This window comes from Oculina patagonica, chromosome 14, assembly GCF_052425735.1.
Source record: "Oculina patagonica isolate OP01 chromosome 14, crgOcupat, whole genome shotgun sequence".
NCBI classification, from domain to species: domain Eukaryota; kingdom Metazoa; phylum Cnidaria; class Anthozoa; order Scleractinia; family Oculinidae; genus Oculina; species Oculina patagonica.
The window spans coordinates 10,218,735-10,235,063 of NC_135771.1; the positions used below are offsets into that span (position 1 = coordinate 10,218,735).

The 16,329-nt window shown below is 35.9% G+C and overlaps 1 non-coding gene across 1 annotated transcript; it reads left to right on the forward strand.

Moving 5' to 3' along the window:
* Window positions 1-2,084: 2,084 nt before the first annotated feature.
* On the forward strand, window positions 2,085-2,156 carry Trnat-ggu (transfer RNA threonine (anticodon GGU)). Its single transcript has one exon. It is a non-coding gene; the product is annotated as a tRNA-Thr (tRNA).
* Window positions 2,157-16,329: the final 14,173 nt, after the last annotated feature.

A 16,329-nucleotide genomic window follows, 5' to 3' on the forward strand; every position in this document is an offset into this window, starting at 1 on the left:
TGAAACTTATTAACGTGTTCATTGGTCTACATATGATCTTCATGAAACTTTTTTAATCAGAGGTTTTGCACCTGTTCTGTTTTTCGAAAGGCAAAAACTAACTTCAAAATGCGTATGAAAAATTGTAATCATGCGAAAGTATTTTTAAAAAAATTAAGCTGTTTTCTAAAATGTTTTACAAGAGAAAAGAGGAAAAGCCCTCCCGAATATCAAGCCTATGGTCTTCTATTCATAGTATATAATAGCCCTTAAAGAGAGATGTGCATTTTCCGATTATAGTACCCTTATGTAGGGCTTATTTTGTATTTTACGTTGCCAGAGCGACTGTAGGACGTGTTTTGATTTGGGTTTCATGTCGTTATGTTTAGAGAGTTTTTCTATGTTTTTTTTTTTTTTTTTTTTTTTTTTTTTTTTTTTAGATAAAGCAGTTTATTGATTAACACTGACTTACAATACATAACAATACATAGCTTACTTACAATTACAATACACTACAATACATAGCTTACTTACAGAGAATAATTTACGTTACACAAAGGGTATGCAGAAACTAAATAAAAAAGAATATATTACAGAGAACAGGAAACCTGGGTGCCTACTTTTGTTGTTGTTATTATATCTATTATTTCTATATATGTTTATTTCTATATATACTTATTTCTATAGTTGTTGTTACGGATTACAACTGTATCTGTTTCTTAGATTTATGCATCTCTATCTGAATTTTACTTTCAAGAACGGCCATGAAAGCTTCCCAGTAGTACTCTTCTTCTTTTCTGGAGGCAGTGTAAATGTAATGTTTTGCGATAATCAAGCAGAGGTTTAAACCAAGTCGACGAGAGAAGTCATTGGCAACACCGTAAATGATCATGTTTTCATCAAGAGTTATTGGCTCGGAGTTTTTGAAATTCCACCAATTAGTAAAATGAGACCAAAAGCTCTTAATTTTTGAACAGGAAGCGAAAAGATGAGCTAGTGTTTGTCTTTCAGAGCATAGGTGACATTTATCGGTTTCTTTAAGTGCGTCTCTGAAAAGTGTTGAGTTTGTTGGCAGAATGTGATGTATAATTTTAAATTGAAAGATGGCAAGTCTGGTGTCCTTAGTAACTTTGAAAGGAAGGCTATATATGAGTTGTATTGTTTTTTCATTCAAATTTGCTTTTACCATCCTTTTTTCGGCAGTAGGTGTTACAAACTTTTCTTTGACAAAGAGTTTTTCTATGTGGTATTCTTGTACGCACCAAAATAATTCCTTTCACAGTATCCCGTCCAAACAGAAACCCAACGATTTTTTACCCTTGTGCCCCTGGGCGCATAAGGCCATAGAGGCAAATACAAGCCCAGAGCTTGTTCTCTGATTTTTACAGAATACCTTCATTTGTCCTATGAGATAAAACAAAATCAGGAATTGCAATTCCTAACAGTGATCTGGAGAGTGCTCTATTGAAATTGGTAAGCGTTTTAGCATGCTAGAGGCTTGACATCTTAATAACGTTCGACCTTATTTCTCATTATTTTAACCAGAGTTTGTTGATAGTAGATTCAGTATATGGACTGTAAATTAAAAGAAATAACAAAGCTTTTATGATTTCGTAATTGTTTCATCGGTCTAGCCAAATTCTTCAATGACAAATTGTATGGAAGCCGAAACTTTTATGTCAAAGAAGCCGCTGATAGCATGTTTTTACTGAAACCTTTTAACAAGATTTGCGCTTGAGGTAATCATTTTCTAGCTTAACACCTGCAAAGATGTACAAAACATCAATTTGTTGTCACGGAATTGTTATCAACCTCATTGTTACCTATGGATAAGGCAAATTTTGCAAGACCTAAATTTCGCGATTTTGCAGAAAAATAATCATGTTTCGTGTAAGCGAACTAAATTTCGCGGAAAGTTCACAAACGTCAACAAGCTTTGTTAACATTAACGAGCCAGAATTGTCTCGGTTAAATGGACTCCTGTCGTAACAAAAACCATCATTTTTCCCCATACATTCCCAGTTATCGACAAAACTAATCTTTGCAGTTTGCGGGAAGTTTTCGCATTTGAACTTATATTAGTTATAAAGCCAAACTTCCAGGATTCTCCTGTAGCTCAGTGGTAGAGCGTCCGACTGGTGTGCGGAAGGTCATAGGTTCGAATCCTGTTGGGGGAACTTTTTTTCGAGTAGTTTTGCTCACTGTCTGATTAAATCTTTTATGTGATATATTTTCCCTCTGCTATCAGATGCATTTTCTTTTACAAAGAACGCTTCCTTTCCTTTTTATTTTAGTTTTTTTACCATTCCACTTGGAAGCTTTGCAGTCACTGGCAAAAACAACTAAGCAAAAGAAGTGTTATTCATCACGTGCGATGGTTTTATTTTTTGACGTTTTGTGATTCGCTGGTTCAAAAAGCGTGCAAACAAAATCCGCGCCAAAACCAGTGACGTATTGGTCAGTGATGGGCTCCAGTTTTTAATCGTATTCACGACAAACTGTTTTGCTTTTTTTCAGACCACGTTGGTCGTGGACGTGTGAAGACGTGTCGTCCGCTGAAGACTGGTTGGTGTCCTTGAAGAAGACGCTTGCACGAAGAAGAACTCAAGCTGGGGAGGAGGTCTTCACGCGCCATCATGATTCCAACCGAAGGTAAGCCCCGCTTTTGGAAAGTTTTACTTTAATTTTGTTCAGAAAGCTAGCCAAGGGTTATCAGAATGTCACTCGAGCGCGTTAACATGTTTGCTCGCATGCTCTTCGCTTCAAGCGTCTCTTCAACTCGAAATTCATGCCGAGCAAAAAAGCAGCATCTTCATGCGTTCGTTTGCAATATAGCATTGCGGTGGTTACAAGAATAAGTTTCTGGCGTGAATTAATGATGCGTAATATTTTTAGAGAAATTACGAACAGTTTAGTAGTCTAGACGTCTAAGACCAACGCTGAAATGAATATTCTAGGTTAGAAAAATGCAAGGGTCAAATTTTGAAGTGTAAAAAACGCTATAACCGTTGAAATCTGATATCGGCGCGTTTGTCGCGGCCACGTGTATCAGCGATATTTGTTTTTCTAAACGTACAAAGGCTTTCAGTTCCTCTGTTTTAGCATTATGTCTCCACAAAAAGTTCGCCAAATTCTTCCTTTCTTCACTTCGGAACTATATTTTTAGGATATTTACTCAGTACTAGTACGAAGGCTTTTAACTTTGGACTTCAAAATGTTTTAGTTTGCAAGTTTCGTTGGACCATGCGCCAAGCCGGTCGCACATTTGCATTGTGGGGCAAATACAGCCATAATTGAAGCATTATGTTAGTTCTAAAGATTTAACAAATTCTCATCGTTGAATTTTGTTACTATTTCATTTCCAGGTTTTAACATAACTTCTTAGAAAGCAAAGAAGAGCAAAGAATCTGACGAAGTGGACACAGGGGATTTACTACATTAGGATGAAAAAACTGCAAAGATAAGAAGTTTGAATTTATATAGCAGTAAAAATGTTGGCTGATAAATTATTTAAATTTATAAGAGAAATTTTCTGTCGGTCAATTAGCTCGGGCTTATTGATTGTCTGCATTTTAGTCGGAAAACACCGGGGGGGGGGGGGGCAAGAAATTGGCACAAAGTACTTTGAAAACAAATAATATCAGCCAACATTTTTTGTGGAATAGCCTACAAACTTGACAGACTACAAACTTTAAGCGATCATTGTATTCAAGCCGATTTGTAAAAATTGCATTTGTTTACATCGTAGAGAAATCATCGATATAGTTTTGATTTAAATTGGCGTTTTTTCAACTAACCAAAAGGTGGTTTTTGATTGTGTAACGTTGATCGCTCAAGGTCATGTTTTATGTATGCACACACAGAATGTCACATCAGCACCGCTATCGCTACACACGTGTTGTAGTTGGAACTCGAGTTGATGGCGCAGAGATGTGGTAATTTTAAGGTGGCACTGTAAGATGAATAGGAATTCTAGAAAAGATCGGCATTAAAACAATCAAACAAATTAACTAACTAAATAAAAAAACCAAAGTTATCCATTTTAGATGACAACAATGATATTCCGATTCTTTCAAAAATTAAAGGAAGTTTTTTCACCGAAAGTACTTTCAACTTATCCAAAATAAGAAATTCAAAACAAAATTATTATATGGCAGACAATAATTGAGACTTTCTTTTGCTTTGTTTCCTTCAGAAGTATTTTTAAACGGACTGTTATTTCCCGAGCTTTACTTGAAAAGGAGGGGGATTCCCAAGCTTTCCCAACGCTCACTTGCGATCAACAAATAGGACGAGGACTAAAAACTTATTCTTCAATAAAAATATCGCTATTTTTCTTTGCAAATGTTTTAAAAAATCTATCAAATAATGAACCGTTATTGAATTACTTTCTCAAAAAAAAAATTTACTGTGCTAGGTTCTCAAAAGATTTGGATTGAAGCTTCGTTGGAAAGACTCTCAAATATAAATTCAAATAACATTGTTTGAATTCATTTTTCAAATTTTTCATGTCCGTTGTGAAAGTAAGTAACGACAAAACTTTATTCTTTTCTTAAATTTTCTCGTTTTAATAGTTGTTTCGACAATAAAAATATTCGGATTATGATCGCAAAGATTTGGATCCCAGTATCTGCGAATTTTTTCGGAACTTTACGGATCATCTTAGGCTTTAAAAGAAGGTCAAAGAAGTTACTAATAATTGTAGCCATCTTTAAGAAATCGGAGACAAATTTAAGTTTCAACACCAATCTGCAATAGAAAATTTCTGATTAATTGCTTTGTCCGAAAACGATCAAAATGAAGCCGAATGCATAAATATCACTCCTTTTTTCCATAAAAGCAGTATGTATTGCCATATAATAAACTACCCATCAGATTTGTTTACAATATATAACTGGCATGAAATTATGTTGACAAATACAGTATATTTCACAGTGCCACCTTAAAAAGACTCACACGTTTGCGTCATCAACGAAATGATTGAAGTTGACAAGAGAACACTGGCTTTTTTAAAAATATAAAGAACGGATTCAAAACAAATTCCTTCATTCAAATTATTTTACGATATAGCTGAATTTTTGAACAGCAAAGTGTAGTTGTTTATACAAATTTGGCTTGCTTTACAGATTGTAAATAAAAACACGTATTTGCCTGTGTTCTCTTGTCGGCTTGGATTGTTGTAAATAAAGTCCTGATGTCTGGTTCTAAGAATAATGTCTTAAAAAAGTCAGGAATTTTCTGTTATGAAGACCAGTTATACAGACCACATAACGGAGCATTTCAAAGACGTTTTGATGATCCAAAAAATAACAGCACAGGTAAAATGTTGTATCGTCTACGAAAAACATCAGTGATTAAGTCCATACTCTTTTTAAGAATTAAAAATTGGAGATAAGAGTTTTGCACAACCTTTTGATGTCGCCATGACATCATTTTCAATTGAAAAAATAAAAAATCAATAAGCAGTCTTAATGTTTGTCCAAATGTAGTCGATATTGTTCGCGAAAATTTTAAATTGCCATTACTTCTTGGTACACTGTTCGACGGAAAATAAACACTTAAAAAATTTCTTTAATTCAAATCCTATCACCAATTGTTCTTTTTCTTCCAAAAGAAAAAATACACGGAAAAGAACGATAAAAATATTGGCTGATAAAAAAACTGTGTTCAAACTTTGTTCTTGTGAATTGAAATTATTTTGAAATATTTTTTTGTTTGTGAAGGTTCTGTCTGCCAAAGCAAAAATTCACGCGAAATCTAAACATTAAAAAATCTGTTTGATAACAAAAAAATAAAAAGAACATGAACAATTCTGTTCAAATTATCACTTTTTGTAAGTTGACAATCTTGTAAAAGGAATAGTTTGTTTCGTATGTACAATCTCGATCTACCAAAAGACCAAAAGATAAATTTTGCTGACTTTATGTGGCCTGTATAACGGTTATTTCATTAATTCTTGTGTCTGTTGATGATTGTATGTCCATCAAAAATGAAAGTCGTGTTAAGGGTGGGATTGAGTTCGGAGTAGCGTTTCTGTTCCTAGAACCAGGCAATGGGTTATGTTGTGATCTTTATATTTACCGTTAGTTTTTCTGCCGGATTTAAAAGTAACACAGGACAAATCGATACTAAAAAAAAAAAATGCAATTGAATTATTCGATCATTTTACTGAATTTTGAGGACTAATAAATAATATGGAGCCAAGCAATTAAATTGTCATATTTCTTAGCTCTTGTGGCTAAACCAAAATTTCAAGTGCTCGCTCCAAGAATCTTTTGTCATCAATGATAACAGAGTGCTTAGAATGTACATTTTAAGGATCGAATAGATTTTTCTGAAGCCAAGCAGTTAAGTGGCAGTTTCTCTTAAAGCGGTCCATCGCATTTCGGGTCGGAAAAAGGTCTTCCCTCAAACTTTGCCCAGTGAACTATCTTAGGTTGTAAGTAAATGCAACGACTTTAGTTTTTGGAAATACGTTAAAATATATTTTTTAGAGCTCTCAACAGTGAAGGCCTAATTTTTAGCTTGGCCAGAACGAGAAATTTTACAAATTGACGAGCTCGCCGCTCAAAAACAACCAAACGCACCAAATTATTATTATTTTTCCTAAGTTAAGTGATCCTTCAAAGGTTGGAAACGCATGTTAATTTTGATATATTTTGATTTACGGGTCCGTGAAAATTTAAATATCAGCAACCGGTTAGATCGCTTTTTGTAAACATGCAAAAGTATGGTGTCTTCGCCGGCCTTTATTTCACGAGTCCAGACCAGAACATTCTAAATTCCAACTGAATCATACTAAACAGATGTTAGGAAGCATAGAAATATAAAAATACCTTGCACTTTTTATCTTCCTTTGCCACAACAACCTCGAACATTTCGTGCTTGGGCGAGTATTTCATACACATTATGCAAATGAGCTTACTTACTCGCATAAGCACGAAATTTTCGGAGTCGCTGTGGCAAAGGAAGATAAAAAGTGCAATGTATTTTTATATTTCTATGCTTCCTAACATCTGTTTAGTAGGATTCAGTTGGAATTTAGAATGATCTGGTCTGGACTCGTGAAATAAAGGCCGGCGAAGACACAATACTTTTGCATGTTTACAAAAAGCGATCTAACGGTTGCTGATATTTAAATTTTCACGGACCCGTAAATCAAAGTGTATCAAAATTAACATGCGTTTCCAACCTTTGAAGGACCACTTAACTTACGAATAATAATAATAATTTGGTGCGTTTGGTTGTTTTTGAGCGGCGAGCTCGTCAACTTATGAAATTTCTCGTTCTGGCCAAACTCAAAATTAGGCCTTTTGCAGCCTTCACTGTTGAGAGCTCTAAAAAATATATTTTAACGTATTTCCAAAAACTAAAGTCGTTGCATTTACTTACAACCTAAGATAGTTCACTGGGTAAAGTTTGAGGGAAAATTTTTTTCCGAACCCGAAATGCGATGGACCGCTTTAAGAGAAACTGCCACTTAAATTGTCATATCTGTTAGCTCTCGTGGCTAAACCAAAATTTCAAGTTTGTGCTTCGACAATCTTTCAATCTTTATGGCAACAAATATTGTTCAAAACGCGTATTTTTAAATCGTTTTTTTTTTCTGGAACCACACAATTCAATTGTCATATATTTATTTGCTCTTGTGGCTAAACTATATTTTTTTAACCAGTTTTCGTAATTGACAACAAATTGGTCAGAAGGAAGATTTCAATGATCGGATAGAATTTTTTACTTCGTGTTTTTTGTTTGATTTGTCCTGTGTTACAATAACTGACGGCCGAGAGAGATTTTTTAGGGGCAGCATGGCAAGTTATAGGCATTTAAAATTAAAAACGAGAACATCACGCGCTTTTGGCCTCGTAAAGGCCCAGTTATACGGGCAACATTTACTTTCAACTTGTTTCACAAAATTGTTGCATTGCAAGTATTAAAGTGTTGTTGCGTTAATTGCCGCCTGTGTTGCAAGTTGCGGCAACATGTTGCGCGAAGTAGACAACTTTGTGCAACATGCTGCCGCAACTTGCAACTCGGGTGGTAATACGCGCAATAACACTTTATAACTTATAATGCAACAATGTTGTGATACAAGTTGAAAGTAAATGTTGTCTGTATTACTGGGCCTTATTTTATCCAGATTTTCGCTGCAGCCTATAGCTTGTCATGTTGCCCATCTTTTAGTAACATGTATACACCATCTCGTGCAAAAAAAGCAAAAAACGTTTCAAAAAACGATAAATTCGAGTTCAAAATTTCATTACCAAAAGAAGAAAGTATGAAATTTTTCTCGGAATTTTAAAGTTAAGAACGAATTTGGTTCTCATTTTTAGCAATATTTTTTGCACGAGGTGTTGTTTACATGATTTTTGGCGGAAAATTTCAAGGGAAGCCATTTTGAATTTGTTGTCGAAAATGTTGTCAAGGGAAACGCTGTGCAAATTTTTTCAAATTTTCCCGCCAAAAGACTTAGTATATAGAGGAAACATTTTTCTTCACACTTATAATGATTTAATCGAATTCAATTAACTAATTAAGTTATAATGTGTTAACTTGAATAAAGATAATGAAAAGAAAAACACTTGTGTGCAAGTTGTTGAGATATTTTATTAAAGTCAAGACAAAGAAGACTGTCACTTTATTTGTCTTATACAATATTATATATACAGACAACGTTCACATGGTGAATTCAATTTATTGACAATATTATATTAACATGAAAAAGTACAATGAAATGAAAGTAAATAAAGATTTTTTTAAAAAAATTTGGCGCATGCGTATTTTGGGCGCCCGTATTTTTCTAAGTCTTTTGGCGGGAAATTTAAATTTTTTCAAACAGATGTTAACAAGAAGTAATTATTTAAAAATTTGGCGCATACGTATTTGAGCGCCCGTATTTTTCTAAGTCTTTTGGCGGGAAAATAACAATTTTCTGAACGGCTGTCAACACAGACGAGCAATTGCCAAAAAAAATGTTATTACAAAACTAAGGAAATTTTTTGTTGCAGTAATCAATTTATTTAAAGTTGCGATTCAACTAAGAACTCTAAATAATGGTTACGCTTGTTTTAGAAGTTTTTTTTTTCTTCCACAAGTCAATTCACCTGAGGTTAACCTCAGCAAGTGGTTTTCCAAAACAACTAAAGCTCAGAATATTTCTGTGATAATTTTGAAACAAAATTTCGTTAATTTCGTCTTCTACCTTTAATTAATCTTCTCTTGGCTTGGCTTGGCTTGGCTTGAATGGTTATCTTTCTTGATTAATTCTGACTTGAAGCTTCCCGCAACCTGCATGAAAATAAAAACAATATAAATCAATGAACTTCGTAGCATTTCATCTAGATATTTTTATGCGCTCAACTCGTCGAAGAGAAGACGGTCAAAATGTCAGGAACCGGCCGCAGAAACATTAACGTCAAGCTCAACTGCTAAAGCAACACATTCAAACACACTCGATTTTCATGTTTGTTGAATTAGCAGCTAAGCCCAATGTTAATGTTTACTCCAACCGGTCCAAGGAGCTGATACTGTTTAAACAACAGCGGCTAAAAAGGAAACTAAAAGCAAGTTTCCAATGAATCGTTTACGATCAATCGCTAGGGAATTCGAGTAAAATATCAATATGGCCTACTTGTAATCATTTAAATTTTTTAAGATATTACTGCAAGAGAGTTTTTTTTGTCCCAAAGCAGCGTAAATCCAGTTCAGTGACCAAAATAAAAAAACTGTGGCGAACACAAACAATCTTATGGAAACCAGTCTGACATGAATACTTACAAATAAATGCCGCATGTCTTTTTTGGTATTTATTCATCTACAAATGCATCTTTACAGCAACACAAATTTGATCTGCATTATTTTCAGCTCAAAATGCCCAACAAAACAAGACTTTTACTAAGTTTTTACTTCACGCCAAAGAAAAATCGTGCGAGAAAATTGGCGAAATTAACAATTACTGTGAGAAAAAATGGCGTCAGTGGCTTTGTAATGCAAAATTTGTTTTTTCGAGGGTGCCTAGGTTCTTTTATGAATGATAATTTTCTTTATTTCCACATGACGAAACTGACATTATTTTTGACATTTGTCAATTTGAAGAATTTTTGGCAAACTTAGTTATATGCGCTCTGTAACCGTAAATGTAAATTGTAGGACCCGGTTCTGAAAGTTTGATTATGGAAATCCAGTATTACCTTCATTTGAATTCTGATCAATCCTGTATTTTAAATCACTTACAAAGAATTCCGGTTTTTTCCTTCATTTTTGCCTCTACTTTATTGAGTTGCACAAAACCTTCGAACAAATGGCATTCGACCTTGGGCAACTGTCTTTTGTCCTGGATTATCGTTAATCTGCTTTCGAACAACTTGGACCCAACTGACAGGTGTTTAAGATACTGAACTAACCTGATTAGCAAACGTCATTCTGAAGTTGTCCACTGTTTATCATTTCCATCTTTTCCCATTTTTTGCTTGACTTTTTCTTGGAAAGAACGGAACGTTGCACATTAATACAAAATCAGCGCACGGAGGAAAAATAATAACGTAATAAATTTGGGAATTATCATGCAAGTGCACGGTATTTCTTGATAGAAATTTCTAACATAACAAACGCCTAACTTAACAAAAGGCGCATTGTTAATTTCCAACATTTGTTTCACGCCAAAGAAGATTAACTTGAAGCGACTACGCGTACTGCTTCCCCCCCCCCCCCCCTCCCGCTCTCCCCCACCACACCCCGATGAGATCGCAGGTAAGCGATTGCCCTCAAAATTTTTGCTAGATTCGTTAACAAATTTCCAGTAGCCATTTATACACTTGGGTGGAGTGAGGCACTGTAAAACAGAGGGTAAAGAATTTTGCCTAAGAACATGGCAAAAAGACTAGGTCCACAGCTTAAGGACGTTCGCGCTAATTGTTTATGCGCATCCTTACTGCGCACGTAATTTATGTCGCAACGTCACGCCACGTCATGCATGAGCGCGCGCGCTGAGAAAACTTTTCCAAACACATATAGGGTTGGTAGCCGTTGCGTTAACTTCGCTTGCAGTTTCCTCTCTTAAACGGTCGGTGACCCCCACTTTTTTCGGGATATACCAACTTTACCGATAAATCTCTACTGATTGACAAAAAATGAGCGAATTTCCAATGTTGGAACTTTGTTATTTTTTCATTTTCTCCCCTCGCGCGCGACCAAATTAGTCACATTTTCCAGTCTCGAGTGTTCGCAAATCCAATTCTTTAAGGCAAGATTTTCCTTAAGGGACTTCAAAACCGAAATATATTTGTACAATAGACCCACTAAAATAAATTCAGACAAAGAGAGTTAGCCTACATCAATTAATTTAAAATATTTTGTCGCCCGAAGCCGCTGAGGTCATATCGAGTGACGAAGTGAAATTTATCCAAATACGCGCCCTCTTTCGGTTATCGTATTTCGGAAACGAAGTCGGTGACCCCCACTTTTTTTTACATTGCTGATAAAAGTAACTAATAAACTAGCTCTGGTGAAATTTTAAGAAAAATTGCAATGTTGGAAGATTTTCGCGCGAACGTCCTTAAACCCGGAAGTCTCCGGCTACACAATTTAACATGCTCATTGTTGGGCCACCACACCTCCCAGAATGACCCATTTTCGAGCCGAACAAAATCGTAATAAGAAATACATATTCTTTAAATTTTGTGATGGCTTTTCGTGAAAAACATTCAAGGGCCTATAGCACGGTGTAACGCTCATGTACAACTTTGTTTGAAAGTATAATGCGCAAGAACATAGAAATCCTCTCGCTCCTTACTACAAATAAACCTTAAAGGGAACCTCCAATCTTACAACATGTTGACTTCGAATTGTTTGAAATAATGCCCATATTCCAAATTTCACAGGACAGGGGAGAGCTAACATTTAATAGTAACAAAAAATTGGAAAAGATTATGGCTTTTAAATTTCCCGCGCAACACCATATTGAATTTTTGGACGCTTTTGGATTTTATCAACTTGTCTTAAGAGTGGAGGCCCCCTTTAAACTTACTATGCGATACAATTGATTTGGTTGAATTTTTTTTTGAGTTTATTTTTCAGTTTTTTTGAGTTTATTTTCGATCTGAACTTACTGCTATTTCGATAAACGTTGTAAGCAGGGGCGTAGCAAGCAAACTTAAAGACAAGGCCGAAAGGTAGCATGGGTAAAAGAGAGCTGCCCAATGTGCTGAATATACTAATGAGATGTAACGACATGACAAACGCGAATTTGCACGTTAGTTTTTTCTTCAAACATGTGGAAACAAGGTTAAACTTTTAGCCACATTGAATTTTTGAGAATTTTTTAAAACTCAAAGCCGTGCGAGACAAACTTCTACATTTCCTCTAGGCCAATATGCAATATTTCAGTAAATACCTAGACTACCATTCGGTCCTGTCTTTAAGCGTTGATCTGACAACGTTAATTGAAATAGCAGTATGTCCAGGATGCAACACAAAGGTGGGGGCAATGGCATTGCTCAATTTGACCAAAATAACACAATGCTATCAAACAAACTGTATTTCATTACATTTCTTTCAATCTGAATTCAGCATTCTCGCATTCTTCTGAGCGATCACTAACGGTCGTCAGTTGTCATATAGAAACCACCTTTTAAGAGTAACAATACTTCCCCTGGTACAAATATTTCTAGTGTAATAAACAATAATTTGAGGCTGATTTCCTGTAGATTTTACAGCATCGAGGTGCGTTGAATCTCCGATCTACAGCTTTGTGTATAAAGTAAACAACTCACCTCTTAAAGAACATTATCTCGAAGTTGTCTTTCTCCATGACATAGTCACGTGATGATTTCCAGTTTTCCCCATCCCACGCTTGAAGTGCAATTCCTTTGAGGACCAGAAACTTCATGTTAGGTAACACAACTGTCTGTAATGAAGGACACAAAGGGTTTCTGGAAAACCCGAATAGCAAATAGCGAATAGTTGCGAATAGCGAATAGTACGAATAGTGCTAATAGTCGCGAATAGTGACGAATAGTGACGAATAGTCGCAAATAGTGACGAATAGTGACGAATAGTCGCGAATAGTGACGAATAGTCGTTGAATTATCGCGAATATTGACGAATAGTCGTAAAATAGTCGCTGTGAATAAGCCTGCAGGATTTCTACAAAATTTTCCGCCACATGCACAGAGCAATCTAGAAGTTCAAGCAAATAATACATCATATGCTTGTCCGCTCACTCTAACAGAGAGTGCAAGTCAAGATGTAACTATATGAATACTTTTATTGATCAATTAAGCCTATATCTCAATGCCGACCGACCATAAACTGTATTTACTCACACTTCATTCTCATGAATCGCGATCCAAGGCACGTTCTATCAGCAAAACAATAAAAATACAAATGAGAGAAAAGTGTTCTGTAATTATTATTAATTTATCGATGTGAAAAGACAATAGAAATTGTGTTATAAAAAAAAACAACGCCAAACCCAGTCTCTTTCGCAACCGTTGTTTAGACTCGTCACGCAACGCTTGCTTGCATTAACTTTATTCCCTTTTCTTTTCTGGACTCTGCCTGGGGCTGTCGATCACCGGCAAGAAAACAAAAAACACAATAATAAGCGAACGAATACGCTTTTTCAACGGTATAAAAGATAAGAAATTCCGTTTACCATTTATAACTTATCTCCTACCAAGCATCCATTTTATCGGGAAAATCTCACGTTGTTGCGAGGTATGGGGAACTACGTCTCTAATTCGTCACTATTCGCGACTATTCGACGACTATTCGTCACTATTCGTCACTATTCGCGACTATTCGTCACTATTCGCGACTATTCACACTATTCGTACTATTCGCTATTCGCGACTATTCGCTATTCGCTATTCGGGTTTTCCAGACACCCAGGACACAAATACACAATCAGCTTTCAAGGGATTGACTGGGAAAGACCTTGAGTGATTTCACATGAGCTCGCATGCATTTTCACGTGACGCCAGTCCAGTAAAAACATTTTGAAGAATTGTTCCGAATCACCACGTGAATAGGATCATAAAATACAAAGCTAACAAACAAGTATCGCAACACTTGCAAGACCTTGCAAAGCTAAGGAAGGGATGTGCCAAGGATGGGGTGGCGGGGTGGCGTGGCGCGGCGCCCCCCCCCCCCCACCCCCCAAAAAAAGGTTAATTTTGAACAGCTTAAAACAAATGGTGGTTTCTAATAATCTGGTATATCCAAATCCTTTTGTCGCGGAAACAAAGTACCAGAGAATTTGCTGCTGGGGGGTAACCCTGCGATGGACTAGAATCTCATTCAGGAGGAGTAGAAATATTACTAGTCGCTTCATGCTACTGAGACAGGGATAAGCTCCGGCTTGATGAGCCATTTAGATCTAAGTTAGTCTACTCTTAAAACACGTTGAGACACTAACCTGTGTCAGTTGAGAAACACCATAATTCCACTGTCCATCTCAATCCCAAATAATTTTTCTGGCCAGTCGTACGACATCGCTGGATCAGACACTTGCCTAATTACGAAAAAAGAGAGATGGTAATACAAGACTGATAAAACAACTGTTAATTGCATGTTGTAGGCGTCGTGGTTTAAATTTATCTCTGGTTCAAAATTTTTCAAACCAGTTTGATTTTGTCTTTGTTTCAGATTATGATTATTTATAAAAGACAATGAAAAATCAAAATCAAACTGGTTTGAAAAATTCTAAACCAAAGATAAATTAAACCACAAATTACATTGTAAGTTCCTCATAGAACGCGAGTTTTTCTCTATCATACCAATAAATGCCAAAGAACCGAGAGAAAAAACTCCACTTATACTTCCCCCTATTTGCTTTGCTCTTAGAAAGCTTGTTGACGGTTATCACCATTTAAAGGGTAATTCTAAACTGCCAAATGTTTGTGATTACAATCCATTTTTTTTTTTCAAAAAGTATCCTGTCCCGAACCTTTTTTATGCAAATACACCGTGCATACCATTAAATATGTTTAGCGTAACTTTCTGTGCCACAAAGAAAATTTTTTCTTAATGAAAGTTTAAAGCACATTTTTGTAGGCAATTTCGAAAATGCAACATAGAATAAGTTGAATACCTGTCAGGGAGGTCCAAAACGAAACATGTTCGTCGACTTCTTCGACGTTAAATGTGCACGTGTTGGCGGCCATCGTTTCAAAGCAACTTTCTTGTCAAGTCAAAAATTACACACTATCTTGCTCGATTTTTGTACCAGAGAACATCTACAAAGGCGACATTCACGTCTTTCGATGCTAACAACGTTTAACGGGTGTTTCTCTACCTCAAAATAACTACAAAACGACATTCTGGCATCGAGTCGTTCGCTTGTTCTTTCACGGTATCGGGAAGAGGTGACCGTAAAATTCGAATAACTGAATACTAATGTAATGTATCTGAAATTCAAATGAAGATATCCTAAACAAATGGACAAGAGGTGGGGGGGGGGGGGGGGAGAGCTGTCTTTCCCAAATACTCTAGAAATGTTTCGGGCAATTTCTGCAAATTCTTTTCAGAAATTAAATGTGGATAGCAGTGCCAGCGATTTATTGTAGACAACGATAATAAAGGGAATGTGACACTGCTGTTAAGTTTTTTTTTTTTATTAAGTTTTGCCAAAAACTCGCTATGAAACTATGTTTGCAAGAAATTACTTCTATGGACCTAAACGACAAAACCATATCTTCATTACGTGTCTCCCGGGTGTTACATGTTAAAGTCACAAGCAAACGAGATCAACTTTAAAACTGTTCAGCCCAACAGTATTTCAAAACCCCATATCGCAATCCGTTTCAATCTTCTTCACTTTTGGCGATCCGTACCTTCTTTAGTGTATTTGCTGCGTTATTAAAACGTTCCTTCACTGTTATAAGCGGTTGTTTTAATATTTCACCGAGTTTGACGGCCATTTCCATGCCTAAATTTTGGCTACAGCTTTATCCACACCGTGACTACAAAGGTAGAAACACTAAAATAGTTTTCATTTGATGATCATCCGGCCGTAAAATTTCGAACCTTAGATGGGGACAAGGGAGGTGATAGAACATGACGAATTAGAGGTTTTACATGTAATGATAAATTGGGAAGTTTAATTTGTCACATTTTGTTTGTGATTTCATAAATTTGTGTAAAGAGTACGACTACAACTGCAAGCACATTTTCACACCGTTACTTGTTTTATTTTAAAGATAAAGACACCATGTCCAACAGATGCAGTGTAAACACAAAAATGTTTTTCATCATTTAACGACTACCAGCCGTTAGTTAAGCAAGGAATAATGAACATATCAGAATAACTCGTCAAGCGTCACTAAGATAGGGTGTGCCATGTTAATAAAA